This window comes from Neltuma alba, unplaced genomic scaffold (genome assembly GCF_004799145.2).
Source record: "Neltuma alba isolate B1F8T4 unplaced genomic scaffold, ASM479914v2 tig00000834_pilon, whole genome shotgun sequence".
Lineage (NCBI taxonomy): Eukaryota > Viridiplantae > Streptophyta > Magnoliopsida > Fabales > Fabaceae > Neltuma > Neltuma alba.
In genome coordinates, this window is record NW_021632214.1 from 99,795 (window position 1) to 104,531 (window position 4,737).

The following is a 4,737-nucleotide window of genomic DNA, read 5'->3' on the forward strand; positions in this document are numbered from 1 at the left end:
TAAGGTAGGAAATTTGATGTGGTTAAATTACACATCCTAAGCTTTAAAACAAGTGGTAGATCACTTAAAAAAGATGTGTGTGTTAAGAGTTATGCCCTCTTGAAGTTGGACCTGCAATCTGGAAAATACCCAGTAAACAGTAACCCGAGAATGAATCCCAAATTCAATTTACAGGCTTGTTTTGAGAATCGCTTGAACCATAACACTTCCAAGCACGTACTCTGAGGGGTTAAAGGAAGGATGTTTCACATTCGTGGTGGCCAGCTGTCGATAGGTCTTCAGCAAGGGGTTGAGTTTTTTTAAAAAAATTCTTTTGATAAAGGATATTTTTGGCATTTCACCTTTGTTAGGATTATAGTTTTGATGATAACAAAGTCAGAATATCAAGGTTAAGTATTTTGATCAATCACCTGATCGAGCAATCGTTTATCGCTAAGGTTTCAGATAAATGATCAAGTGTAAATCAGGTCTATAGTAGGCTTTTTGATCGAAGAACTATTCGATGAGTAATTTATCGATAAAGTGATCGATAATCACTAACGTAAAAATCACATGAGAGTATGGGAAATTATCGATAAGCTGATCGATAATATCAGGTAAACATTCGAGTTACTGATAAGAGACCCAAGTGTGTTTATCGATCAAGTTATCGATAAATCAGTCATCAATAACGACTTCGATAAAAGGTAATACAATCTACTTGTTCTGCACATTAGTTCTGCCACAAATTTATCGAACATATTTCCGACCATTTGTTTATCGATCACATGTTCGAACTTTATGCTCTAACACTCTGAATGCAGGTGATCAAATTCACTGATAAATCGATAACCTTATTGATCATAAAATTATCGATCACATGATCGATAATCAATGTCCTTATCTACTTTTACTCAGTTTTGCTACAACTAAATTATCGATAACATTATCGATAAGTTTAACTTGTTTGCTTAAATAAGTTTTCACATAACGTGATCGATAAAGAGTCTAAGAATTGACATATTCGCATTAAGTTATGGTGAACTATTTTTCGATCAAGTTATCGATCACTGGTTTTTCGATAATATGATCGATCATTCAATTCCTCGGATTTCATGTTTTCACAAAACGTGATCGATAATCATTTCCTTTACCTTACAGGATTAAACTTCTTTCTTCACTATTATCGATCACTTGTTCGAATAATCAATGATCGATCAACTGTTCGATCATTTCAGATAGCCTGTGTCTTTCATTGATTATTTACATAACCATGTTTTATCGATAATATTATCCATCATACATTTATTGATAAGATGTTCGATCATCAATGACTGAAGCTTCATTTCAATAACATTTGAATTATCGATAATCTGTTCGATCAAATATGTGTTCGATCACTTGTTCGATCATGGAACGATTTCCTCTTTCTATGATAATTCTTAGAGTCAATGATCCAACACTTGATCGATAATTTTGGTGATCTATTTCGAAAAGTCTTCATTCCGTTTATCGATAACTTGATCTATCATCAAGTAATCGATCACTTTTTCGATCAAACTAAACCGGAATGACATTCTGTTCTTCTTGCTGATAAATGATTTCGTCACAAATCCTTGAATGATAAATTAGCTTTCATTCTGTATTCAAGATTAAAGCACTCACCTCAAAAATTTCATTTGTTCGAAGCTTAGAATATGCAGATTAAATGAAAACGAGTGCAACGGCTCTTCAACGGGATTACGTAGACTGCGACCTACAGTGTCAGAAACTCAGACGCATTAATGGCGGAGCCGTTGAAACCAGCAAAACACGCAAACGAAGTCACAACGGCTAGAAGCTCTTCCGTCTAACGGCTACTTAACGGTATCAACTATAAAAGGCGCGAAGAAGCATTAATGAAGAGATTGAATACCTGAACTACCACCTGCGAATATTGAGTTACGCATTCAATACTCTGTTTTTCACGTTACTACTGAGCATCAGTGTTTATCATTGAATTCACTCTGTAAGAGAGCCATTCACTACTTTTATTAAAAACTTGAGAGACACTCAAGAGTGTGGACTCTTGAGAGGGGTTGTATCCTTACGGGAGTAAGGGGGAGTGATTGAGCGATTCAATTACTGTACCGAGGCACCAAGAGCCCTGTCGATCTTGGAAGATAGTGAAAACTCAGAGGTGTTCTGGGGACTGGAAGTAGGTCACGTGGTTTAGACCGAACCAGTATAAATCTTGTGTCTCCTCTCTGCGGTTAAAATTCTCCTTACTCTGACTCTCTGTTTTTGTTCAATACTTGCACGCTTTTATTTTTAATTTTTTTGTAACTCACCCAATTCACCCCCCTCTTGGGTGAGATTGTTTCTAACATTTGGTATCAGAGCAGGTCTCTTCACTAAGGATTTAACAGTCCGAAGAGAGATCAAATGGCAGGATTTGGAGATAGCGTGCTACCTGAAGGATGCTCAACATCTAAACCGCCAGGCTTCAGTGGAGAAAATTATACCTTCTGGAAAATGAGGATGAAAATCTTCATTAAGGCCACAGAGTATGGGTTGTGGGACGTAATAGAACACGGCAACTATGTCCCGATGAACACAATAGATGGCCAGCAAGTACCCAAGAGTTCCGCGGAGTTCAACGAGGAAGATAAGAAGCTGGTGACTCTAAATGACAAAGCTATCAACATACTCACGTGTGCGCTTAGTCAGAGGGAATACTTCAGAGTCTCAAGTCTGGAAACCGCGAAGGAAATGTGGGAGGCTCTGGAGATAGCTCATGAAGGAACCACCGGTGTAAAACAGAGTCGAATTAACACTCTCACTACCGAATTCGAGTTATTCAGAATGAAGGAAGGAGAGAGTATCCGAGATATGGAAGTCAGATTCTCACATCTCATAAACCACCTCACTGCACTTGGGAAGAAATATAGTCAAGAAGATCAAGTGAGGAAAATACTGAGCGGTCTCACAAAAGAATGGGAACCGAAAGTAACAGCTATTGAAGAAACCAAAGGAGAATCCATTGGTTCTGTTGCAGCACTGTTCGGGAGCCTTGCTGAATATGAGAGCAAGCAAAAATACAAAAAGGAGATGAACGAGAAAAACCGGAAAGGCATCGCTCTTAAAACTCAAGAGAGCGAAGATGAAAATGAAGATGATCTTGATGATGATGAAATGGGCCTTATAGTCAAGAGGTTCAAGAAATTCTACAAAAACAGAACCGGAAAGAAGTTTCAGCCGAAACGCAGAATTTCCTCATATCCGAACGAATCAAAGGATCCAATCATTTGCTTCGAATGTAAGAAGCCAGGACATATCAAGGCGGAATGTCCCCAACTCTCCAGAGCAAAGGACAAAGAAAAGAAGAAAGAAAGATTCAGAAAGAAGAAAGCCTTCGTCACATCAATCTGGGGAGACAGCTCCTCCGATGAAGAAGAAGGAAGTGATGATGAAGAGACAGCTAATATCTGTCTAGTGGCCCAAGAAAACGAGGAATCAGAAACAGACGAGGTAATAATTTCTGAACCATCTTATGATGAATTGCAGTCCGAATACAATGCTTTACATTTAGAATTAGTAAGAATTGCAAAAGAGTTAGTTAGCTCTAAGAAAAGGATAAAGTTTTTAGAAGATCAACAATCAAAGGTTGAAGTCAATACAGACTCGACTTTGACTTGCAAAAGTTGTGAAAGAATGAAAGAAAGATTGAAGATCTTACCAGAACCTTAGAAAAATTCACTAAAGGTAGCGAAATGCTTAAGGTGATTCTAGGAGCTCAACGATGCTCTATGGACAAGACTGGTATAGGATACGATCCAACCCAAGATAAATCGAAAGGAAAGAAAAGAGTAGTGGTAGATCATATCTTACATATTTTAGAAATTCTGTGCATTCCTCAAATCCTTTTGCACTTTGCTCTCATTGCAACCGTAAAGGCCATTCAACTTCTTCTTGTTACTATAAGAAGAAAGGAGATTACGGAACATTAAAATGGGTGCCCAAAGGTACTTATGCACCAAAAATAACTCATACTAACCAAAAAGGACCCAAGAAGGTATGGGTACCTAAAACATGATTGCAATTTTTGCAGGTATGTCTCAAGGCATCCAGAACAAATAAATGGTATATAGACAGCGGATGTTCCAGACACATGACGGGTGACACTGAGAAGTTTACATCACTCAAACCAAAAGACGGAGGAAAAGTAAGCTTCGGAGGAAACCAATCGGGAAAAATTGCTGGAATCGGAGAAATCGGAAGTAGTATAGGCCTGAAGGTCGAAGACGTGTACTACGTGGAAGGTCTGTGTCATAATCTCCTCAGCGTCAGTCAGAGTGCGGACAAAAACAACTGGGTGATCTTTGACTCTGAAGAGTGCTTAATCATAAGCAAAGATGACCTACCTTTGAAGAAAGAAGAATTGAATACGAAGCTGAGAGCTCCGAGGGACGGTAACTGTTATACACTTCAACTTGTTTCTAAAACTTCTGAAAATTGTTTTATTAGTAAAAAGGAGGAAAGTTGGATTTGGCACAAACGACTTGCACATGTCAACATGAATCAACTTTCAAAATTAATAAAAAGGGATCTAGTCGTTGGTTTACCAAAAATCCAGTATGAACGCGATGATGTTTGTGATGCATGTCAAAAAGGTAAACAAACAAAATCTTCATTTAAATCAAAGAAGATAGTTTCAACTGAAAGACCTCTCCAATTGATTCACATGGACTTGGTCGGTCCATCTAGAGTAAAAAGCTT